A 26,515-nucleotide genomic window follows, 5' to 3' on the forward strand; every position below is an offset into this window, starting at 1 on the left:
TAATCCATCTGGAGTTAATTTTAGTGTAAGGTGTCAGGAAGGGGTCCAGTTTCTGTTTTCTGCACATGGCTAGCCAGTTTTCCCAACACCATTTATTAAACAGGGACTCCTTTCCCCATTGCTTGTTTTTGTCTGGTTTGTCAAAGATCAGATGGTTGTAGATATGTTGCGTTGCCTTTGAGGCCTCTGTTCTGTTCCATTGGTCTATATCTCTTGTTTTGGTACCAGTACTATGAGGTTTTGATTACTGAAGCCTTGTAGTATAGTGTGAAGTCAGGTAGCGTGATGCCTCCAGCTTTGTTCTTTTTGCTTAGAATTGACTTGGCTATGCGGGCTGTCTTTTGGTTCCGTATGAAGTTTGATGTGGTTTTTTCCAGTTCTGTGAAGAAGGTCATTGGTAGCTTGATGGGGATAGCATTGAATCTGTAAATTACTTTGGGCAGTATGGCCATTTTCATGATATTGATTCTTCCTAACCATGAACATGGAATGTTTCTCCATCTGTTTGTGTCCTCTCTTATTTCGTTGAGCAGTGGCTTGTAGTTCTCCTTGAAGAGGTCCTTTACATTCCTTGTTAGTTGTATTCCTAGGTATTTTATTCTCTTTGTGGCAATTGTGAATGGGATTTTGCTCTTGATTTGGCTCTCTTTAAGTCTGTTATTGGTGTACAGGAATGCATGTGATTTTTGCACATTGATTTTTGTATCCTGAGACTTTGCTGCAGTTGTTTATCAGTTTCAGGAGATTTGGGGCTGAGATGATGGGGTCTTTAGATATACAATCATGTTGTCTGCAAATAGAGACAATTTGACTTCCTCCTTTCCTGTTTGAATGTCCTTTATTTCTTTTTCTTGCCTGATTGCTCTGGCTAGAACTTCTAGTACTATATTGAATAGGAGTGGTGAGAGAGGGCATCCTTGTCTAGTGCCACATTTCAAGGGGAATGCTTCCAGTTTTTGCCCATTCAGTATGATATTGGTTGTTGGTTTGTCGTAAATAGCTTTTATTATTTTGAGATACGTTCTGTCAATACCTAGCTTATTGAGGGTTTTTAGCATAAAGGGCTGTTGAATTTTGTCAAAGGCCTTCTCTGCATCAATTGAGATAATCATGTGGTTTTTGTCTTTGGTTCTGTTTATGTGGTGAATTACGTTTATAGACTTGCGTATGTTGAACCAGCCTTGCATCCCCGGGATGAAGCCTACTTGATCATGGTGGATAAGCTTTTTGATGTGCTGTTGCAATCGGCTTGTCAGTATTTTATTGAAGATTTTTGCATCTATGTTCATCATGGATATTGGCCTGAAGTTTTCTTTTCTTGTTGAGTCTCTGCCGGGTTTTGGAGTCAGGATGATGTTGGTCTCATAAAATGATTTGGGAAGAATTCCCTCTTTTTGTATTGTTTGGAATAGTTTCAGAAGGAATGGTACCAGCTCCCCTTTGTATGTCTGGTAGAATTCGGCTTTGAACCCGTCTGGACCTGGGCTTTTTTTGGGTGGTAAGCTCTTAATTACTGCCTCAACTTCAGACCTTGTTATGGGTCTGTTCAGGGTTTCGGCTTCTTCCTGGTTTAGGCTTGGGGGGAGGCAAGTGTCCAGGAATTTATCCATTTCTTCCAGGTTTACCATTTTATGTGCATAGAGTTGTTTGTAATAATCTCTGATGATGGTTTGAATTTCTGTGCAATCTGTGGTGATATCCCCTTTATCGTTTTTTATTGCATCAATTTGGTTATTCTCTCTTTTCTTTTTTATTAATCTGGCTAGTGGTCTATTTTGTTGATCTTTTCAAAAAACCAGCTCCTGGATTTACTGATTTTTTGAAGGGTTTTTTGTGTCTCTATCTCCTTCAGTTCTGCTCTGATCTTAGCTATTTCTTGTCTTCTGCTAGATTTTGAGTTTTTTTGATCTTGCTCCTCTAGCTCTTTCAGTTTTCATGATAGGGTGTCAATTGTTGATCTCTCCTTGCTTCTCATGTGGGCACTTATTGCTATATATTTTCCTCTAGAGACTGCTTTAAATGTGTCCCAGAGATTCTGGTATGTTGTGTCTTCATTCTCGTTGGTTTCGAAGAACATCTTTATTTCTGTCTTCATTTCATTGTTTAACCAGTCAACAATCAAGAGCAAGTTGTTCAGTTTCCATGAAGCTGTGCGGTTCTGGGTTAGTTTTTGAATTCTGAGTTGTAACTTGATTGCACTGTGGTCTGAGAGAGTGTTTGTTATTATTTCTGTTCTTTTGCATTTGCTGAGGAGTGATTTACTCTCAATTATATGGTCAATTTTAGAGTAGGTGTGATGTGGTGCTGAGAAGAATGTCTATTCTGTGGATTTGGGGTGGAGAGTTCTGTAAATGTCTATTAGGTTTGCTTGGTCTAGGTCTGAGTTCAAGTCCTGGATATCCTTGTTAATTTTCTGTCTGGTTGATCTGTCTAATATTGAAAATGGGGCATTAAAATCTCCCACTATAATTGTGTGGGAGTCTAAGTCTCTTTGTAAGTCATTAAGAACTTGCCTTATGTTCTGGGTGCTACTGTATTGGGTGCGTATATATTTAGGATCGTTAGCTCTTCTTGCATTGATCCTTTTACCATTATGTAATGTCCTTCTTTGTCTCTTTTGTTCTTTGTTGCTTTAAAGTCTAATTTATCAGAGATGAGAATTGCAACTCCTGCTATTTTTTGCTCTCCATTTGCTAGGTAAATCTTCCTCCATCCCTTTATTTTGAGCCTTTGTATATCCTTGCATGTGAGATGGGTTTCCTGGATACAGCACACCAATGGGTTTTGGCTTTTTATCCAATTTGCCAGTCTGTGTCTTTTGATTGGGGCATTTAGTCCATTTACATTTAGGGTTAATATTGTTATGTGTGAATTTGATACTGCCATTTTGGTGCTAGCTGGCTGTTTTGCTCATTAGTTGACACAGATTCTTCATTGTGTTGATTCTCTTTACCATTTGGCATGTTTTTGGAGTGGTTGGTACTGGTTGTTCCTTTATATGTGTAGAACCTCTTTGAGGAGCTCTTGTAAAGCAGGCCTGGTGGTGACGAAATCTCTGAGTACTTGCATGTTCACAAAGGATTTTATTTTTCCTTCACTTATGAAGCTTAGTTTGGCTGGATAGGAGATTCTGGGTTGAAAGTTCTTTTCTTAAGGATGTTGAATATTGGCCCCCACTCTCTTCTGGCTTGTAGGGTTTTTGCTGAGAGATCTGCTGTGAGTCTGATGGACTTCCCTTTGTGGGTAACCCGACCTTTCTCTCTGGCTGCCCTTAGTATTTTCTCTTTCATTTCAACCCTGGTGAATCTGACGATTATGTGCCTTGGGGTTGCTCTTCTTGATGAATATCTTTCTGGTGTTCTCTGTATTTCCTGGACTTGAATATTTGCCTGCCTTGCTAGGTTGGGGAAGTTTTCCTGGTTAATATCCTGAAGAATATTTTCCAGCTTGGATTCATTCTCTTCATCACATTCAGATACGCCTATCAAACGTAGATTAGGTCTTTTCACATAGTCCCACATTTCTTGGAGACTTTGTTCATTCCTTTTTACCCTTTTTTCTCTATTCTTGCCTTCCCGTTTTATTTCATTGAGTTGATCTTAGACCTCTGATATCCTTTCTTCTGCTTGGTCAATTCAGCTGTTGATACTTGTGCATGCTTCACGAAGTTCTTGTGTTGTGTTTTTCGGCTCCATCAATTCACTTATATTCCTTTCTATTTTGTCCATTCTCGTTAGCATTTCATCAAATCTTTTTTCAAGGTTCTTAGTTTCTTTGTATTGGGTTAGAACATGTTCTTTTAGTTCACAGAAATTTCTTACTACCCACCTTCTGAAGTCTGATTCTGTCATCTCATCACACTCGTTCTCCATCCAACTTTGTTCCCTTGCTGGTAAGGAGTTGTGATCCCTTTTAGGAGGAGAGGTGTTCTGGTTTCGGGTGTTTTCATCCTTTTTGCGCTGCTTTCTTCCCATCTTTATGGTTTTATCCACCTGTCGTCTTTGTAGTTGCTGGCTTTCAGATTTCGTCTCTGAGTGGATGTTCTGTTTGTTGATGATGAGGTTATTTCTGTTTCTTGGTTTTCTTTCTGGCAGTCTGGGCCCTCTGCTGTAGGTCTGCTGAGGTCCACTCCAGGCCCTGCTTGCCTGGGGATCACCTGCAGCAGCTGCTGAACAGTAAGGGTTGCTACCAGTTTTCTTCTGCTGCTATCTTTGTCCCAGAAGGATACCCGCCAAATGTCAATCTGATCTCTCCTTTATGAGGTGGCTCTTTGGTTATACAGGGGTCAGGGAGCTGCTTGGGGGAGAAGGTCTCTTCTTTATAGGAGCTCAAATGCTGAGCTGTGAGCTCCGTTGTTCATTCAGAGCTGCTGGGCAGGTACTTTTAGGTCTGCTGCAGCAGAACTCATAAACTGCTTTTTGTTCCCAGGTGCTCTGTCCCAGGGATTTAGGGCTTTATGAGTTTCCCTTATGCTGCTGCCTTCTTTTTTTTTTCCTTCAGAGCTGCCCTGCCCATCAAGGAGGCAGCCTAGTCACTGTCTTCCTGTAGAGGCTTTGCTGAGCTGCTATGGGCTCCACCCAGCTGCGGAGTGAACTTTCCTGCAGTCCTGTTTATATGGGTGTAGTTAGAACTGCCTCAGCAATGGTGGCCCACCTCTGTTAAGGCGGAGTCTCTCTGCAGTGGCGGGTTGCCTTGGCAACGGCGGGCTGCCTCAGTAATGTCGGGTTGCCTTGGCAACAGCGGGCTGCCTCAGCATTGGCTGACTACCTCCGTAGTGGTGGGCTGCCTCAGTAATGGCGGACACCCCTCCCCCGCAGAGCTGGACCGTCCCAGGTTCAGCTGCGCTTGCTGTGAAACTCTCAATCCAGAGAATGTCTGATTGCTGTTCTTTTTTGGGGGTGGGACCAGCCGAGCCTGATCGCCTGGCTCCCTGCCTCAGAGCCTTTTTTTTTTTTTTTTTTTTTTAAGTTGGTGTTCCAGTCGCCTGTTGAAGAGGCATCGGGGGTCTGTGTGTTTTCCCCTGCCGCAAGTCACCGCGCTGGCTTAAACAGCGGCACTGAGATTCATGGCGCTTTTTTTGCCCTGGAATCTACTGTCCTGGTTCCCTGCTCAATCCCCTTTTTAAACAGACGAATGGGCGACTTCCCGTGGCTCCAAACACCAGCCAAAAGGGCACCTGGACCGGTGTATTTTGTAGGGAGAACCGCTGCTCTGGGGCGCCGACAAAGCAGCCCCGCAGGGCAAAGCAGCGGTGCGGGCCAGCATAGCCGCGCTGGCCAAAACAGCCGCACTGGCGACCCGTGGAGCTCCTCCGCCTGGGAATTTCCTAGTCTGTGGGCAATAAAATTGCGGCATCCACTCATCCTCTGCACTTTCACTGGGAGCTGCAATCCTGAGCTGTTCCTAAATGGCCATCTTGGATCAATCCCCCATTTATTTATTTTTGAGACGAAGTCTTGCTCTGTCACCCAGGCTGGAATATGGTAGTGTGATCTTGGCTCACTGCAACCTCTGCCTCCTGGTTTAAGCGATTCTCCTGCCTCAGCCTTCTGAGTAGCTGGGATTACAGGCACACACCACCATGCCCAAATAATTTTTGTATTTTTAGTAGAAATGGGGTTTCACCATGTTGGTCAAGCTGGTCTCGAACTCCTTACCTTGTCATCTGCCCACCTCAGCCTGTCAAACTGCTGGGATTTCAGGGGTGAGCCACTGTGCCTGGCCAATTTTTCTTTTTTAAAAAAACTGTATTTTAAGTTCTGGGATACATGTACAGGACATACACCTTTGTTGCATATGTAAATGTGTGCCACGGTGGTTTGCTGTACCTATCAACCCATCACCTAGGTATAAAGCCCCACATGAATTAGCTATTTATCCTAAAGCTCTTCCTCCCTTTGCCCCATTGACAGGCCCCTGTGTGTGTTGTTCCCTGTATCCATGTGTTCTCATTGTTCACCTCTCACTTATAAGTGAGAACATGTGTTGTTTGGTTTTCTGTTCCTGTGCTAGTTTGCTAAGGATAATGGCTTCCAGCTCCATCCATGTCCCTGCAAAGGACATGATCTCATATCTTTATATGGCTGCATAGTATTCCATGGTGTATGTGTACCACATTTTCTTTATCCAGTCTATCATTGATAGACATTTGGGTTGGTTCCATGTCTTTGCTGTTGTTAATAGTGCTGCATTGAACATACACGTGCATGTATCTTTTTAATAGTATAATTTATACTCCTTTGGTCATACACCCAGTAATGTGACTGCAGAGTCAAATGTTATTTCTGCATCTAGGTCTTTGAGAAATCGCCACAGTCTTCCACGATGGTTGAACTAATTTACTTTCCCACCAACAGTGTAAAAGCATTCCTGTTTCTCCACAGCTTCACCACCATCTGTTGTTTCTTAAATTTTTAATAATCACCATTCTAACTGGTATGAGATGGTATCTCATTGTGGTTTTGATTTGTGTGTCTCTAATGACCAGTGATGCTGAGCTTTTTTAAATGTTTATTTGCTACATGTCTTCTTTTGAGAAGTGTCTGTTCATATCCTTTGCCCACTTTTTAATGGGGTTGTTTTTTTCTTGTAAATTTGTTTAAGTTCCTTGTAGATTTAAGTTACTTGTAGATATTAGACCATTCATCACATAAACAGAACTAAAGACAAAAACTGTGTGATTATCTCAATAGATGCAGAAAAGGCCTTGGATAAAATTCAATATCCCTTTATGTTAAAAACTCAATAAACTAGGTATTGATGGAACATATCTCAAAATAATATGAGCCATTTATGGCAAACCCATAGCCAATATCATGGGGAATGGGCAAAAGCTGGAAGCATTCCCCTTGAAAACTAGTACAAAACAAGGATGCCCTCTTTCACTACTTCTATTCAACATAACATTGGAAGTTCTGTCCAGGGCAGTCAGGCAAGAGAAAGAAATAAAAGGTATTCAAATAGAAAGGAAGTCAAACTGTCTCTGTGCAGATGACGTGATCCTGTTGTAAGGTTTATTGCTGAGGTAAAATGAGGAAACTGAGACAAGTATAAGAAAATGAGAAGCTAATTTATTCAGCTCCTGGGCGAGGTTCTGTGGTCCAGGAAGGGGACAAAGAAGTCATGCCCAGCTGTTCAGGGTATGGGGTTTTATGGGGAGGGAAGGCAATTGATTGGCTATTGGGGAAACAAAGTGAAGGCAATTTTATTTGCAGTTAAGAAGCAGGAAATACTTGGAACTAGTTGCCATTGGTAGGCGGGTGGGACTTTGGGTAAGTGGGCCTTGATTGGCTATTGGGGAAACAAAGTGAAGGCAATCTTATTGGCTGTTCAGAACCAGGAAATACCTTGAGCTAGTTGCTATGGGTAGGCAGGCGGGACCTTGGGTAAGTGGGCCTGCTGGGAGCACACAGGGCAGACTGCTACCAGGCAGGGTTTGATGGGGCTTCTTTAAAAATTTTTTCTGCAGGGTTTTTTAACAGCAGGCTGGGGGTTGTATGCATAATTTAGTGCTGAATGTGGGCTTGGGTCTGGTATGTGGAGGTGGGTGCAGGGAAGCCATGCTGTGAGGCCAGATAACGAGCTTGGGTGATGACGTAGCTATCAGGCATGGAGACAGATGGATGTGTCTGTTTAATCCTCTGTGAGGCAGCCGGCCTTATACCTGTATCTAGAAATTGTCTCAGCTCAAAAGCTCCTTAAGTTCATAAGCAACTTCAGCAGTCTCAGGATACAAAATCAATGTGCAAAAAAATCACAAGCATTCCTATTCACCAACAATAGAGAGCCAAATCATGAATGAATTCCCATTCACAATTGCTACAAAGAGAATAAAATACCTAGGAATACAGCTAACAAGGGAAATGAAGGACCTCTTCAAAGAGAACTACAAACTGCTGCTCAAGGAAATAAGAGAACACAAATGGAAAAACATTCCATGCTCCTGGATAGGATGAATCAATATTGTTAAAATGGCCACATTGCCCAAAGTAATTTGTAGAGGCAATGCTATTTCCATTAAACTACCATAGACATTCTTCACAGAGTAGAAAAAACTAAAATCCATCTGGAACCAAAAAAGAGCCCATATAGCCAAGACTGTCCTAAGTAAAAAGAACAAAGCTGGGGTCATCATGCTACCTGACTTCAAACTATACTACAAGGCTACAGTAACTAAAATAGCATGGTACAAATACAAAAACAGACACATAGACCAATGGAACAGAATAGAGATCTCAGAAATAAGACTTCACATCTGCAACCATCTGATCTTCAACAAACCTGACAAAAACAAGCAATGGAGAAAGGTTTCTCTATTTAATAAATGATGCTGGGATAACTGGCCAGTCCTATGCAGAGAATTGAAACTGGACCACTTCCTTATGCCTTATATAAAAGTTAACCCAAGATGGATTAGACTTAAATGTAAAACCCAAAACTATAAAAACCCTAGAAGAAAATCAGGCAATGGCATTCAGGGCATAGGTACAGGCAAAGATTTCATGACGAAAATGTCAAAAGCAATTGCAACAAAAGCAAAAATTCACAAATGAGATCTAATTAAGCTAAAGAGCTTCTGAATAGCAAAAGAAACTATCATCAGCGTGAACAGACAACCTACAGAATGGGATGCAGCTTTTGATACAACCAAACATAACATTTTTATCATTTCTTGATCTCTGTGCTTAGACTCATATCAAATGTTTTCCTCTAATTTTTCTTTTGCTTATTTTATGACTATTTCTCTAGTCTGTATTCCTCCTGGAACTTATCTGAGTATATGTAGAAGAGTATTAACAGGTAAAAGGTGCAGAAGGTTGATACTAATATATATATCTTATTAATGATATAAAGTCTAATATGAAAATAGAATTCAAATGACTGAGAGTCAGAAAAAAATCTAATTTCTCTCATTCATTCTCTGGTAAAATCTGTAATGCTCTTCCCTAAACAAAGTTACTGTGTTTACATAATGATATTCATGTTCTCATTGTTCCCAGCTAATTGCTTAGAACAGTTTTAAACCCCCCATCTTGTTTTAAACTTTAACAGCACTGAAAGAAAAGTATAATAATTGTATCATCCCTTGGTTCAATAAAGGAGTCTGCTTACAACCTGCTAGAGGAACTAGGCTTTGAGCTCCACTATCCCAAGTTCTGCCACCACTCTAAAAGCTAATATTTGGGCAAATCTGCAACGTATTCATTGTACACCAGTTAGGAAGCTGTGTTCCAGAATAGTGCTGCTACTCACCTGTTCCTCTGATAGGATTCCTACTTCACTGACATGTTACTAGGGTTCTATTAATCAGATACTGGAAGTGATACAGAATGGTGATTGTCAAACAAAATGAGAATCCTGAGTAAAATAAGCATCAAGGAACTATCGTCCTTTTCTGTCCTGTAAGGAGAGAGGCCTGGTAAGAAGAAGAGCCTGAACTTCAAGAATACAACTAAATGTTTGTTATATTATTAGGACATAGGAAATCTTTGTGAAAGATGTCTTCTGTCAGTCAATGAGGAAATTGAGTGACTCTCAATTTCAGATGAAAATATCAGGTTATTAAGATCTAAGTTACTACAAGCCAAAGAGCCAGTGCCTCTTCTAAGGAGGCACAGTTGCTAGAGCCATAGGCCCTGGCACTAGTAACATTAGGGCTCTAACTTTTCTCTTAATTTTTTTTCACTTTTATTGAATGATTCACTTTTCTCACTAATTTTAAAACCCACCTTTACCATATACTAAATTCTTATAGAGTATCTTCATAATTCAAGTATTTATATATATGACCTCATGTGGAGGTTATATGGCTAATTATTTGTGGGATTGTAACGTAAAATATTCCTTACAAAAGTGCTCTTTAAAAAGTCAGTGCTGTAAGGGTTATTGCCAAGTTTAAGATGAGGAAATAGGCCAGTATAAGAAAACTAAATGCCAGTTTATTCAGCTCCCGGGCGAGGTTCTATGGTCCAGGGAAAGGGGGCTAGAGAAGTCTCACTGACTTCCTGGGGCATGGGGTTTTTATGGCTATGAGGAAGGAGCAACAGCAGGGTGCTCCAATTGGCTCCGGAGAAGTGGGATTGGGAAGGGACAGGTTGCTATTGATTGGCGGGTTGTCCGGGTGGGTTTTTCTAGTGCAAGAGCCGGTTAGGGTTGCATCAGCCAGATCTTTTTGGTTCCGGTTTCTTTGTCCCTGGAGTTCACGAGGTACTCTGAATGAGGCCACCAGCCTTACATTCCGACCCTTTTGATGATATAGGACGCCGTTTCCTTCTGGCTGCTTCCTGCTGAATGGGGGCGTAGTGGGGAAAAGGGTCAGTTGGCTGGTGCCTCAGTCGGGAGTCGGACATAGGGGTGAAGTAGCATCTGGTTCATGGTCAACCTGGAAATTTTCCTTATGTGGGCCTGTAAAAACCTGAGGAAAAAAGGGGCTAACATTAACAGAAGGCAAACCACGATAATGGGAGTGATAATAGGGGTCAGCCAGGTAAGCATAAGGGATTGCCACCAGCTGAGAGGTGAGACTGATGCATTTTGCTTCTTGTGGAGGTCTTCTTGGAGGTGATAGAGAATGTTGACTTTTTCCTCTACAAGGCCTGTTTCACTGATGTAATAGCAGCACTCTTCCTGAAGAAAAAAACAGATAGATACCTCCCTTTCCTGCTGTCAGCAGGTCAATGGCCCGTCAGTTCTGGAAGGTTACCTGGGCCAGCAATGTGATTTGTCGCTGGAGGGAGGCCAGGGAGGTGGCCGACATTTCGATAGCCATGTGAAGCTTGTCCTCTAGTTGAGTGGCTGAGGTGACTCTGTAGCCTAGAGCGCCACTACCCAGCCTGGCTGCCAACAGAGAGGATGCTAGAGAGAGCAATGACCACTGGGAGGAATACTGCTCGTCTGTCTCAGTGATTAGGGGAAGGTGGAAGGAGGGATAGAAGTTCGGCCTGTCTGTACACCTCTAACTGCGGGACCAAGGTGACAGGCACACAAGGGAAAGGGAAGGAGGCATAAATAACTTTAGTTAAGATTCTATTACACCAGAAGTATCCTCCTGGTGGCACTTAGAGGGAGGATTTTACTTTTACTGTGGTGTTACAGCTGGAACTGGAGCTGCTGGCTGTCTCATAGCAGAGAGAGAAATTTTGAGAGTGTTCTTTGAACAAGGGGATATCTGTTAAGATGGTGCTGGGCCCCGTAGGTGATTGTGACAGATTGAACCCGGACCTGAGGGGAACTGCAGCTAAGGGGGAGTTGCTGAGAGAGGCACATAAAAAGCAGTTGGTGATATTCATGGCTTTGGTTATGTTTAACATGTTGGCTCCCTGCTGTATTAGAGTCAACCAGGAGAAAGATTGGGAGGTGCTATTTGGGGGTTTGAATTGGTTAGTTAGGGTGGCTTCATTTTGTAGGATTGTATGGCTCACAGAGCTGTGTTGTCCTATAACCTCAGTGACAATGTGGATGTAGGACTGGAATATCAGCCATGTTCCCTGGGGGTGGCAGTTTTGCCACCAATTGTAGATTTTTCCATTGACCCTCTTTATCCAGTGGTTTTCCCATGGGTCATGGATGGTAAGAAATAACTTACCTCTGCTGTCGGAGGTGAGTACATTTTCCCCTTTTTGAGTTCCCATTATGTCTAGCTGTGGTGTATGGATGATGCAGGAATTATATGGGCACCCCCCATAGGTGGTGTTCCACCAATGGCAATAGTCATAGTATTGGTCATAGAGAAAACACAGGCCATGAGCAGAGAACCGGATTTGTAGAGTTTTTGTTTTTGTTTTTCTTGATCTCACTTATTACCACTGACTGGCAGCTGACAGGTTGGCAGTCTGCTTGGGCAATGTAGTGAGTCCTGGTAGTGGGACCCTCAACCCAGGATTCCTGGATGTAGAAGCGCCAAACGTATGAGTTGGCTTCAAGAGGAGATATCAGAAGGACTGTCAGGAGGAAGCTCTGAAGGGTTAGGGGGTGACGGGTCAGGGCAACGGGTGAGGCAGAGGTGAGTGGGGCCCAGGGTTCATATTTCTGATCATTTTGGGGGGCCAGCTTGAGGCAGGACTCATGGTACCACGGAGTGTGACCCAGGAGTTTGGCTGCTGTGGGGTCCCGACCACCTGGGCTGCAAAGATCCTGGTTTGAGCTTTTGGAGGAGAACGCTGTTGCCTGGTATGAGAGGCGTCGCTGGGCGGGGGTCCTCTGGTCCTGGAACAACAGGGAGGGTGCGGTCTGTGTGCTCCCTAAGCAGGTGGCAGAGAAGAGAGAGGAAGGGAAGGTAGGAAGCCAGTGGGGGCGGTTTTACAGGGAGATTGTGGGAAACCAGGAATGGCCAGCCGTACAGCAATTCAAAGGGACTAAGGCCTGTCATTACTGAGGTTCCATCCACATAGAAGGTAAGGCCTGGGTTAGGTAGGGGAAGGTCGGATAGACCCTCCCGAGGTTTGGCAAGTGTATCCATTAGTTCAGGGCAGGAGTGGGCTGGGGAAGGGGGAAGGGATGGAAGGAGAAGCAAGGTAGCCAGGTTGAGTGGGGAAGTGGGGTGAAGGCTGACTGAAGGATTTTCAATGACGATCAGGTGGAACTCCTGTAGACGGGAGGGCCCTAGGTGAGCGAGAGATTTGTGGAAGAGGTGGTCAGTAAGCTGGTGAGGAGACACTGAGATGGGCTGGCCCAGGGTAAGTTTTAGGGATTCCTTGGTAAGTTCTGTTGCTTCTCCCAGGGCCTGCAGGCAAGGCTGCCACCCCCTGACTGTGGGGTCAAGTTGCTTCAATAAGTAGGCTACAGGGCGGAACACAGGACCCAGGGGTTGGGTTAGAATCCCAACAGCAACCCTGTTTCTCATCAGTGAACAGATAAAAGGGGCGATTGAGGTCCAGCAGATGAAGTGGGGGTGCAGTGGACAGAGCAGTTTGGAGGGTTTTAAAAGCCCATTTTACAACCTCAGGATGGGAGAGAGGTCCCTTGGGGGTGTCTTTAGCCACCACATACAGAGGTTTAGCTAGAGAGGCAAAGTTAGGTATCCAGTGGTGGAAGGATCCTACAAATCCTAAAAAGGAGAGAATGTGGTCAGCAGTCTCCGGGGGCTGCAGTGAAAGAAGTGCTCTCCGGCCATCTGTTGTTAGGCTTTTAGTTTTAGAGGTGAGGCAAATGCCCAAGTAGACCACCCAGGTGACTGATAACTGTGATTTGGAGGGAGATACTCGGTATCCCTGAGATCCAAGAAAGTTAAGGAGAGTGGCAATATGCTGTTGGGATAGGGACAGGGAGGGTCTACAAAGTAACAGGTCGTCCAGGTACTGGAGAAGGAGACTGGGTTGAAGGGGGCAGGAGCCAAGGCCGGCTGCCAAGGCTTGTCCAAAAATGTGAGGGCTGTCTCGGAATCCCTGAGGCTGGACCATCCAGGTAAACTGTTGTGACAGATTGGTGTCAGGATCGGTTCAGGTGAAGGCAAAGAGAAAGTAGGACTCAGGGTGAAAGGGAATGGTAAAGAAGGCGTCCTTGAGGTCAAGAACTGTAAAATGAGAGGTAGTAGAGGGAATGTTGGATAATAGGGTGTATGGGTTGGGGACTACAGGGTGGAGGGGTACCACCACCACATTAATAAGGCGTAGGTCCTGAGCCAGCTGGTAGTCACTGGACGACTTTTGGACCGGCAAGATAGGAGTATTACAAGGGGAACTGGTGGGAATAAGTAGTTCCTGGGCTAGCAGGCGGGTGATGATAGGCTTCAGGCTTTGACGGTGGGTCTTCAAAATGGGGAACTGAGGATGTGAAGGAAAGTGGGTAGGATCTTTGAGAAGTATCTTAACCGGGGTATGATGCTTGGCCACTACAGGCTTGAAGGTATCCCATACCAGGGGATTAACTACATCAGAAGGGATAGGGGGTTGAGGCGAGGAGTTAGGGCAGAACGTGGCATCAGTTAGGAGTGGCAGTAGGAGGTGAGCGGATGATGGGCTTGAGTGTGGGGGGCCAGTGAGTTGGAGAGTGGCCCCCACAGTCTGGAGAATGTCTCATCCTAAAAGGGGAACTGGGCATGAGGGTATGATTAAAAAAGAGTGGGAAAAGGGGTGTCCCTCAAGGACACAGGCTAAAGGATGGGTTTGATTAGGACAGGAAGGCTTACCGTTAATTCCCATGACTGAAACCTGAGAAGGTATGCTAGGTCCTGAGTAGGAAGGCAATACAGAATAGGTAGCCTCTGTGTTCACTAAGAAGGAAATGGACTTGCCCACTACCTGCAGCTTTACCCTGGGCTCAGCAAGCATGATGGGGGTCTTCAAGTCCAGGCTGCGTCAGTTGTCCAGAAGACCAAGAAGTTCAAGCGATGGGATTGCTTCCTGCAGACCGGCCTGCCCTCCACATAGAGGTGCAGGGGTGGGCCTGCAGTCCAGGACGGGCAATCACTGTGCCAATGTCCAAGCTGCTTGCAGTTCATGCAAGGCTTGGTAGGTGGTCGGGGACATGGACACTGACATGCCCAGTGTCCCTCCTGACTGCACTTGAAACAGGCCCTAGGCCGAACATCTCCGGAGTTCTTGGCGGGTTTCGATGGACCCCCTCCACCAGGCGCCTGGTGGGCTGCCGGCCTCAGGGCTGCCACAAGAGCTTGGGTTTGGAGGTTTACCTTTTGCTGTAGACGGGCCTGGCTGGTGGCCTCAGCCTTTTCCTCTCGGCCATTAAAAACTTTAAATGCTATTTTTACCAGGTCTCACATGGGAGTTTGGGGGCCCTCCTCAGCTTTTTTAAGTTTCTTTCTAATGTTAGCTGCTGACTGAGAGATGAAATGGGTGGCTAGAACTGTAGCCCCTGGTAAAGAGGCCGGGTCCAGCCGAGTATGAAGGATCGTAGCATTAGTTAATCAGTCAAGGAGGGCAGCGGGGTTTTCAGTAGGACCCTGAGTTATTTCCCTTAATTTGTCATAATTAACTACCGTTTGGGCTGCGCTTTGCAGGCCCGCTAGGAGGTACTGTAGCATTTGGTCTCGGCGGCAGCGGCCATCTTGGCCAGTTTGATAATTTCAATTAGGGTCGGCCTCGGGGACTGCCGCCACACCTACTGGCATCTAACTGTGAGATGTACCTGATTAACGTGCACCCAGGCAGCCGTAAGGATGTGGTCACGCTCATCTGGGGTGAGGGTGAAGGACAGAATTACATAGGTATCATGCCAGGTGAGGTCGTAAGCCTGGGTGAGGTAATGGAATTCTTTGGTGTAAGCAGTAGGATTGGTGGAAAATGACCCTAGGCGTTTCTCAATGGCTGATAGGTCAGAGAGGGAGAAGGGAACATGTACTTGGACAACGCCCTCCACTCTGGTGACCTCGCGAAGGGGGCAAAGGAGGGAGGTTTCATCGTTAGGAGCACAGTGTGAGTGGGTGTGAGCACTGACAGGAGGGGCTAGGTTGGGACTAGAAAGGGGAGGAGTTCGAGGGGGTTTGGTTCCGCATATGGCGGAGGATTTGTGGGTTGGGTGGGTGGAAAGGATAGTTATTTGGGCGGGTCAGTGTCGGAAAAGGAGGCGGCTGGTGAAGGTGCTGATGGCGGTGAGGGAGTTTCTTTGGCCAGGAGCACCTGAGTGGTGGTGCAAGAGGAAGAGAGGGTGGGACGGGAGCGGAGATACCAGAAAGCCTGAATGTAGGGAACCTCCAACCATTTACCATTTTTCTGACAGAAATTGTCTAAATCGGTTAGAATGCCAAGATTTAAAGTTCCCTCTGGTGGCCACTTGGACTGGTTGTCCAGAGTATACTGGGGCCAGGCCACAGTGGAGAGGAAAATCAGCCTTTTCTTTTTTATGGAGAGGCCCAGCTTGGGTAAATTTTGGACTAGACATCTCAATGGCGACTTGGGGTCTAGGTGGGACTCCTGATTACCCATAGTCCGCTCTCCGTTGTGGGGTAGTCAGGAGTGAGGAACGGCATCCCGGACCTCAACGCCCGAGTACCAGAGATTACGGGGAAGGACAGGAGTATAGGGACATCTCCACAATACTTCTGTCTTCCGGGGCAGGCAAGCAGGGGCACTGGCACCTCTCCGCGAGACCCAGAGCTTGAGACGGGAAGGAGTCCCTGACGTGGCCACGATTACGGACAGGGTACCCCAAGGTTCAGAGCAAACAGAGGATGGGGTTATGGGCAATAGGAGTCTTACCGAGTGATGGCTGCAGATGATTGGAGGGGTGGCGGCTCCCTCGTTCGGCTTAGGGTGGAGGAGTCATTTTCCCCAGGAGGGGTCTTGAACTCCTCCTGGGTTCGGCACCACTTGTAAGGGTTATTGCCGAGTTTAAGATGAGGAAACTGAGGCCAGTATACGAAAATTAAATGCCAGTTTATTCAGCTCCTGGGCGAGGTTCTCTGGTCCGGGAAAAGAGGGCCAGAGAAGTCGTACTGACTTCCTGGGGCATGGGGTTTTTATGACTATGAGGAATGAGCAACAGCAGGGTGCTCTGATTGGCTCCGGAGGAGAGGGATTGGGACGGGGCAGGCCGCTATTGGTTGGCGGGTTGTTGAGTGGGTTTTTCTAGTGTAAGAGCTGGTCAGTGTTGCATCAGCTGGAGCTTTTAGGTTTCAGTTTCATTGTCCCTGGAGTTCACGAGGTACTCCGAATGAGGCCGCCAGCCTTACAAGTGCCCCTTGAATATTCATCTCTGCTTCATAGTACCATCTATTTCTGCCCATTATGTTAATGTCTGTGTCAGCGTCTTGCAGATTGTTATTAAAAACACAATATAAGTTCAATGAAACTCCACTACAAAGAGAACTAGCAAACTTCTCAAAATATGGAGGATTTCACAAAGTCAATAAAAATGACAGAAAATTGCTCAAATAGCAAGCATTACCAGAAATGTGTCAGGGTCTGTCCAGATAGCAATTAAAGAAAAGTTGGCAAGCATAAAAAACAATGACAAGGAAGCCAGGCACGGTGGCTAAGGCCTGTAATCCCAGCACTTTGAGAGTCTACAGACTCTCAAGTGGATAATTGGATGGATAATTTGAGCCTAGGAGTCCGAGACAAGCCTGGGCAACATGGAGAGACCTCATCTCTAAAAAAAAATACAAAAAATTAGCCATGCATGATGATGCACACTTGTGGTCCCAGCTACTTGGGAGGCTGAGGTGAGAGGATTGCTTAAGCCAAGGAGACAGAGGTTGCAGTGAGTCAGGATCGTGCCACTGTACTCCAGCCTGGTTGACACAGTGAGACCCTGTCTCAAAAACAAACAACAACAAAAATGACAATGAAAAGAGCAGAAAGAAATTATATGATAAGAGAGAGACCCTTTCTAAAATGAAGCCAGGATATTTTGCAAAATGATTCTTCGAAATCAAACAGTGAAAATTATCATTTCATGCTTTCAAATAATTTGTCAAAATGCCAGCTGGCTTTTTTTTTTTTTCTTTGCAATAATTGAAGCATATCCCACCAAAGTTATTAGGAAATTGAAGGATCTAGAATAGTCAACACAATTTTGACAAAAAGGAAGTTCAAGGGCTCACACTTCTTGATTTCACTTGCTAGAAAGCTACAGTAATCAAGACAGTGTGGTATTAGCATAAGGATAGACATATAAATCAATAAAATATAATTGAGATTCCAGAAATAAACCTTCACATTTACAGTAATAGATTTTTTTGTTTTGTTTTGAGGCGAAGTTTTGCTGTTTGTTGCCCAGGCTGGAGTGCAGTGGCACAATCTCGGCTCACTGCAAGCTTTGCTTCCCAGGTTCAAGTGATTCTCCTGTCTTGGCCTCCCAAGTAGCTGAGATTACAGGCGCCCACCACCAGGAGCGGCTATTCATGTATTTTTAGGGGAGAAGGGGTTTCACCATGTTGGCCAGCCTGGTCTTGAACTCCTGACCTCAGTTTATCTACCCGCCTCAGACTCCCAAAGTGCTGGGATTATAGACATGAGTCACCAGACAGTAGATTTTTGACAATGGTGACAGAACAATTCAATTGGGTAAGGAAAAGCCTTTTCAACAGCTGGGATATCTCATGGGATGTCCCAAATGGATATCCATGTACAAAAAAATGAAGTTGGACTACTACTTCACACAATATTAAAAAATTAACTCAAAATGGATCGAAGTCCTAAATGTAAGAGGAAAAGCAGTAAGACTCTTAGAAGAAAACAGGCATTAATCATTATAACCTTTGATTATGCAATGGTTTCTTAAAAACTCAAACCACAAGCAACAACAAAAAATAAATTGGACTTTATCAAAATTTGAAACATTTGTGCTGTAAAAGACATCATCAAGAGAGTAGAGCCACAAATAGGAGAAAATATTTGCACATCAAAATCTGATAAGGGACTTGTAATTTTAAAGAACTCTCACAACTCAGTAATGAAGACTGTATCCCAATTAAAAATTGGCAAATGATATGAATAGGCATTTCTCCAAAGAAGATATATAAATGCCAATGTGCACATAAAAGATGCTCAACATCACTAGCCAGCAGGGAAAATCAAATCAAAGCAACACTAAGATACCATTTCATACCCGCTAGGATGGCTTTAAAAAGATAATAACTATTGAAGAGGATGAGAAGAAACTGGAACTTTCATACACTGCTGGTGAGAATGTAAAATGGTACAGCTGCTTTGGAAAACAGCCTAACAATTCCTTAAAGTTTAATCATAGAGTTACCATATGACTTGTGGGTTGCCACAACCTTCAATTCCACTCCTACTTATACCCAAGATAAAAGAAAACCTATGTCTATTTAAGAACTAATATATGAATGATCATACCACCATTCTTCATAATAATCAAAAAGAGGCAATAACCCAAATGTTCAACTGATAAACACATAAGTAAAATATGGTACATCTATACAAATTATTTAGCTATAACAAGAAATAAAGTACTGATACATGCTACAACATGGATGAATCCTCACAACATTACTTTAAGTGAAAGAAGTTGGCCATAAGGGACCATATATTTTATGATCCCATTTACATAAAATGTTCAGAATAGGAAAATATGAAGACAGAAAGATTAGTTGTTGCCTAGTAATATGAGGGTTAAGAGGGTAATAAGAGGGTTAAGAGGGTTAAGAGTGATGGTTAAGAGGTATAAGTTTCTTCTTGGGTTGATGAAAATATTCTAAAATCAATTGTGGTGATGGTTACACAACTCTGTGAATACAGTAAAAACTGCTAAGTTAGATACTTTAAATAGATGAATTGTATGATATATGACATATGTCAATAAAGTTGAGATAAATAGACCTAATATATATTATAAAGACAAATTTTTAAAATCCTATTTATGAGTTGATTAAACCCAGCTGAGGCCAGGCGTGGTGGCTCATGCCTGTAATCCAAGCACTATGGAGGCCAAGGTGGGCGGATCACCTGAGGTCGGGAGTTGAAGACCAGCCGACCAGCCTGACCCACATGGTGAAACCCCATCTTAAAAATAAAAAAATTAAAAAAATTTTTTTAAAAACCAGCTGAACATAAAATTAGTGTACTCAAAAATAGATGTGAAAAAGTTTCTCAGTAGGGAGTACAGAAAGACAGATGGAAAATATAAAAGAGAGACTAAAAAAGTGGAGTGATGAAGGAGTAAGGAGGTCTAATAACTAAGTCCCTTAATAACTCTGTAGAGCAGCTTGTAGGAGCAGTGCATCCCCAAAACCATCTCTCTCTATTTCACTATCACCTGTAATCAACCTTCTTGCCCATATGCATACTGAGGTGTTTTTTTTTTTAAACTATCATCCAGTCTTGTGATCAAAAACCAAATGCTACAAGAATATTTTCCATAAATCTATATAGAAATTTCAAGCTAATGTCCATAACTCTTTTTAAGGTAGTCTTGCTCTGTCACCCAGGCTGTAGTGCAGTTGCACAATCATAGCTTACTGCAACCTCTATTTCTTGGGCTCAAGTGATCCTCCTGCCTCAGCCTCCTGAGTAGCTGAGACTAGGCACACATCACCATGCCCGGCTAATTTTTTATTTTTATTTTTTTAAGTAGAGACAAGGTCTCACTATGTTTCCCAAGCTGGTCTTGAACTCCTGAGCTCAATCAAGTGAATCCTCCTGCCTCGGATTACAGGCATGAGCCACTGTGCCCAGCCAGTTCACAACTCTTAGGAGGAAGACTGATTTCACATTCAGAAAAAGACTAATTTTACATACAAAAATTAGTCTTCCTCCTAAGGAAAGAAAATTAGGCTAATTTTCTTTGAGTATTTTCCCTAATACTCTCAACCAATAAAATGAAAACCATCATTCCCAACATATTTCACCACTTGTACTCTCCTTGCATTTCTCCCTCTATAATTTTTATTAATTCTGGAATTACTCTTCTCTATGTCTCAATGCTCATCTTATCACTTGCTGGCGGCCTGAGAATTATAATCTTTCAAGGTAATTAGAATGAGAAGAGATAGCAATGAGAGAGTCTTGAGGAAACCATCTTAAAAGTAATTTCCAAATTGCCATCAGGATAGTTATCTAGTTTTTTAAATTTGTTTAAGAGGTATGCTGGTAAATGTTTTTCCCCCCATGATTTTCGATGAATAAATAGAGGCATACTTTGTTCACAGATAATGCATTTTTTTTTTACAGATAGAAGGTTGTGGCAATCCTGAGTCAAGTCTATTGGTGCCATTTTTCCAACAGCATGTGTTCACTTCAGGTCTCTGTGTCCCATTTTGGTAATTCTTACAGTATTTCAAACTTTTTCATTATTATTATATCTGTTATGATAACGTGTGAACAGTGATCTCTGCTGTTACTATTGTAATTGTTTTGGGATGCCACAAACTGCACCCACATAAATGGTAAACTTAATTGATAAATGTTGTGTGTGTTTTGGCTGCTCCACTGACCGGCTGTTTCCCCATCTTTCTCCCTCTCCTTGGGTCTCCATATTCCTGAGACACAACAGTATTAAAATTAGGCCAATTAGGCTGGGCACAGTGTCTCATGCCTGTAATCCCAGCACTTTAGGAGGCTGAGGCAGGCGGATCACTGGAGGTCAGGAGTTCAATACCAGCCTGGCCAACATGGTGAAACCCCATCTCTACTAAAAATACAAAAATTAGCTGGGCATAGTGGCACATGCCTGTAATCCCAGCTACTCGGGAGGCTGAGGCAGGGGAACTGCTTGAACCTGAGAGGTGGAGGTTGAAGTAGTGAGCCAAGATCACACCACTGTACTCCAGGCTGGGCGAAAGAGTGAGACACCATCTCAAAATAAAAGGCCAATTAATAAGCCTCTAAATGTTCAGTGAAAGGAAGAGTTGCGCATCTCTCACTTTAATTCAAAAGCTAGAAAGGATTAAGCTTAGGGAGGAAGGCATGTAAAAAGCCAAGACAGGCCAAAAGCTAGGCCTCTTGCACCAAACAGCCAAACTATAAATGAAAAGGAAAAGTTCTTCAAGGAAATTAAATGTTCTTCTCCAAGAAATACATGAATGATAAGAAAGTTGATGCGGCCTTGTTGCCAATATGAAGACAGTTTGGGTAATATGGATAGAGGTTCAAACCTATCACAAAATTTCCTTAAACCAAAGCCTAATTCACAGCAAGGCCAAGAAAAAACAAAGTTCAGCCTTGTCACAGTGGCTCACACCTGTAATCCCAGCACTTTGGGAGGCTGAGTTGGGCAGATCACCTGAGGGCAGGAGTTCGATACCAGCCTGGCCAACGTGGCAAAACCCTGTCTCTACTAAAAATTCAAAAATAATTAACTGGGTGTGGTGGCAGGTGCCTGTAATCCCAAGTAATCCGGAGGCTGATGTAAGAGAATCCCTTGAACCTGGGAGGCGAACGCTGCAGTGAGCCAAGATCCCACCATTGCACTTAAGCCTGGGTGACAGAGCGAGACTCCATCTCAAAACAATAAAACAAAGTTCAGGACCCTGGTAGCTTCATTGCTAAATTCTACCTAATATTTGAAGAAGTAATGCTAATCTTTCTCACACTTTTCCAAAAAATTGAAGAAAAACAAAACCTCCAAACTCATTTTATGAGGCCAGCATTACCCTGATACCAAAGCCAGACAAGGACACTACTAGAAAAGAAAACTATAAGCCAGTATCCCTGATGAACACAGATGAAGAAATCCTCAACAAAACACTAGCAAATTGAATTCAACAGCACGATAAAAGGATCATTCACCATGACCAAGTGGGAAGTATCTCAGGGATGCAAGGATAGTTCGACACATACAAATCTATAAATGTGATATACCACATTTATTTTGATGTTCCACTGATCAGCTGTTTCCCCATCTTTCTCCCTCTCCTTGGGTCTCTCTATTCCTGAGACACAATAATATTAAAGATCTGGGCCCAGGAAAATAATATTATAGGCAGACATCAGCAAGTGTGAAGGGCCTATAGGTAGGAAGTACACAGGAGATATAGAAGACCAGGTGGCTGGAGAAAGTTAAGTGAAGGAGGCATAATAGGAGAATATCAATCAGTAAAGGCAGAAAGCAACATCAGAAAAGGCAGAATCAAGTAAAATTAGGTATGTAGAAGATAGGCAAGCAGTTCAGTTCAGCTGGAGCACAGGTAGACGGGTGAGGACTGGGATTTGGCTGGAAAGGTACAGGTTGGTTTAGACCTGTTCTCAGACCTGTACTCATGGTAGCCACCATCTACATGTGGCTATTGGCTACCTGTGGGTAGTACAAATGAAGGACTGAAGTTTTAGCTTGATTGATTCAACTTAATTAAGTTTGAATTTAAATTTTAAAACTTTTAAGTATTTGGGAAGAACTTGGGTATGTGAATCTACTGTTTCAACTGTAGATTCTATGAAATCTCAATATAGATCAAGTATTTCCAATTAAAATGTCAAATATAGATTAAGATGGGCTATAAATAAGGTGCCCACTGTATAGGGTTTAGCACTTAAGTCACATATCCCAGGGTCACCTTAGCTATAAAGTTTTATAAGATTTTGAAGTATGTAAAATAGCATTTTTTATGACACGTTCAGATAATCTGAATGTATAATGTTAAATGTACTAAAATTAATTTTATTCATTTTATATTTTTAATGTGGCCATTAGAAAACTATTAATTACACAACTAACCTATTTCTCTGAAACAGCACCTGTCCAGATAAAGTCAGGCCTTGAAATCCAACTTGAATTTGGCTACTATTTAGTAGGAAATAGTCACTGAAATTTCAAAATTCCATATTAGTAGCTTTTTAAAATATATGTAAAGAGAAGTACTGCACATTTGGAACTATAAAAATAAAACTGCCCTTTAAAAGTTGTATTTTAAAATCACTTCAACAAAATGAAGTTACAAAAAAAAAAAGGAAAAAGCCTTTCAGGCCAAATGACTTAACTACAGTTACACAGGCTAACATGAAGCCTCAAACAAGTTTATCATTTTGAGTGTAAGAAAAATCATTTAAGAACAGTCCAAAAGTAGACAATAGTAAACTTTAGCATGTATTCCTTCTTTTGACAGCGCAGGTTTCTAGACCCACACAACATCTCATGTTTCTACAAACCAGGAAAATTTCTAATCAATATTAAAGAGTCACAGACAATGCCAGAACATTTTGTAAGTTAATTCTGTTTTGTAGAGAGGAGAGATTCTTAAAGACAGTCCCCTCTTGCCCTTCCTCCAACAATATTCTTCAATAAACAAAGAGAAGTCAGAAGGATTATTTTACTTTATTTCACCAATTCTGGAAATCTTTTCTAGCACCATTACTGGCTTCCTGCTCCCCTCCTCTAGTACAGTCAGCCTTCTGTATCCACAAGCTTTAAATCTATGGATTAAACAGTGGATAGAAAATATTCCAAAAAAAATTTAAAATAATAAAAATATAACAACTATGTAGATAGCAATAATGTATTAGGTATTAAAAATCTAGAGATGATTTAAAGTACATGGGAGGATATGAGTAGATTGTATGCAAATGCTATGCCATTTGATATGTATGGGATTTGAGCATCTGTGGATTTTAGTATCCACAGGGGTCCTGGAACCAATCCCTGCATATACCATGGAACAATTGTAATCTATAATTTGGGGAATGTCATCACCAGCCAACCAGCTACCCAAGCCAGAAATGTGATGGTCATATTAGATTACACTTAAACTTCACATCATTTAAAAACCTCAAATTCTACCTTCTAAATTTAGTTCAAATTTTCCTTCTACTTACCTCATCTGCAATCCGCATCTAAGGGCCACACAAGTTAAGTATGGCAGAAATGGGATTAACCATTTGGACTCTCTAGGTCATCTAACCCATGGTCACGGTTCTGACTTCCAAATCGTACCTCCCTCAGACAGTTCTCAAAGTACCTCAAAAATGTAGATCCCCCCTCACTTGCTAGAAACATCCACCTAAATGTTTTCAAGGCATGTCAAACTCAACATAGCCAAAACCCCATTTATCAATTTTTCCTATCCAATCTGTTCCTTACCATGTATTACCCAAAGTTGGGATTATAGATTTCCCATGCTAGAGAATTAGATATCAGTTTCTCTCTCAATAATGAATCTTTTCCGTTTTCTTATTCTTCAAATCTTTTCTCTATTTTTCATGCCAACAAATCTTCATCATTCATTTCTCACCTAAACTCCCTTTAATAGCCGATATCCAATCTGCATGTGACCTACAAAGCCTTCCATGATGTGACCATTATCTATCTATCTTATCTATTTATGTCCTTAAACTTAGTAATTCAGCCATATGAAACTGCTTATGGTTTATTTTTTGTTTTGAGACAGTCTTGCTCACCAAGGAGTACAGCAGTGCGATCTTGGCTGACTGCAACTTCCATCTCCTGCATTCAAGTGATTCTCATGCCTCAGCTTCCTGAGTAGCTAGGACTACAGGTGCATGCCACCATGCTCAGGTAATTTTTTGTATTTTTAGTAGAGATGGGGTTTTGCCATGTTGGCCAGGATGGTCTTGAACTCCTAGCCTCAAGTGATCCACCCACCTCAGCCTCCCAAAGTGCTAAGATTACAGGCATGAGCCACCGTGCCCAGTCGATTTTTTATTTTATTTAGATATGGGGTCTCATTGTCACTCAAGCTGGAGTGCAGTGGCATGATCATAGCTTACTGAAGCCTTAAATTTGTGGGCTCAAGCAATCCTCCCACCTCAGCCCCACCAGTAGATGGGAATTAGAGGTGTGTGCCACCACGCCCAGATAACTTTGTTTTCTCATTTAGCGATGAGTCTAAATGTTGGCCAAGGCTGGTCTTAAACTTGCCTCAAGCAATCCTCCCATCTCAGCCTCTCTACTAGTTGGTATTATATGTGTGAGCCACCACACCCAGTTCTACTTTTAGTTTATGCATAAACTGGGTTGTTTCTCATCAATCTTCGTTCATGTGCTCTCTATACCTATGTTGTCTTCTTTCCAGTTTCAGGAGTATGTTCTGGTCTCCAATGTCTTCCCATGAATAAAAAGTAAATCTGAGTTACACAGGCTCTACTGGTTTTAAAATTTAAGAATCAATAAAATGTTTCTATTCTGTTGCCCCTAGTAGAGGTTCTCAGGCATAGAAGACCACCACAAGAATGCATTTCTAGCCATAAAGCTTAACAGATGGGGCTTTAAAGGTCAAGAGCATTCTGGACATTCAGTTTATTTAAACACAACTTCTGGTTCCTAATCATCTCAGTCCTTAAGTATCTGTTCTGCATCCTTCCCAAAAGAGTGATTGCCAAAATTCTGCTTGACTTAGCATGCTGTGAGTCATCTGGAAAAAGTGACTTGCCAAGTAAGTCTAGGAAAAAAAAAGGCAAAAAAGCCATGTAGGGGACTTACAATAATGTGATGTCAACAGGAGCAGGTAAACCTTATTAAAGGAAATGTTCCGGGCACATGACATATCAAACCACTGTTCACTTGGAAATCATAACTTGTCATTCAAACTGTGACTACAAGGAAAATATAACAAAATCCAGCATCAGCCTTCAATATTCACAAGATATTCATGAACTTATATACAAATGAGTATAGATTTTTGTAATGACACAGATCACACACATTCATGTTCATGAGCTCATCACAGTAACAGAGCTCTCTTGAGGGCTCAAGGGAAAGAGGACTTTTATCATTGTATCTATGCTAATTAAGAGGCACTCAATAAGCAGTCAACTGAATTAAAATAGGGCTTAGTTGTTGCTTCACCTGCCCTGAGGTCTTCTCTCTATATTAAGATGCATAAGGTGCCTTTCTTTACTCCCAGAATTCCTTTGCCTGTTTCACTGTCACTGTATTTTCCACATTATCTTTTAATTTATCTGCTCAGTATTCTTCCTCTAGACTGTGACCATCCTGAGGATTGGGTTGTAAGGGTTATTGCCGAGTTTAAAATGAGGAAACTGAGGCCAGTATAAGAAAATTAAATGCCAGTTTATTCAGCTCTCGGGTGAGGTTCTATGGTCTGGGAAAGGGGCCAGAGAAGTTGTGCCACTTCCTGGAGCATGGGGTTTTTGTGGCTATGAGTAAGGAGGAACAGCAGGGTGCTCTGATTGGATTTAGGGAAGCG

General features: G+C 42.7%; 1 long non-coding RNA gene across 1 annotated transcript in view; it reads left to right on the forward strand.

The window, feature by feature from the left end:
* LOC116558401 overlaps nt 1–20,918 on the forward strand; it is a 38,988-nt gene extending 18,070 nt beyond the window's left edge. The window contains exon 3 of the long non-coding RNA XR_004271991.1: nt 20,589–20,918. This is a non-coding gene — a long non-coding RNA (uncharacterized LOC116558401). The remainder of the gene's footprint in view (nt 1–20,588) is intronic.
* The last annotated feature ends 5,597 nt before the right edge of the window (nt 20,919–26,515 follow it).

The sequence above is a fragment of the Sapajus apella genome, unplaced genomic scaffold (genome assembly GCF_009761245.1).
Source record: "Sapajus apella isolate SASKATOON/1434 unplaced genomic scaffold, GSC_monkey_1.0 scaffold2, whole genome shotgun sequence".
Lineage (NCBI taxonomy): Eukaryota > Metazoa > Chordata > Mammalia > Primates > Cebidae > Sapajus > Sapajus apella.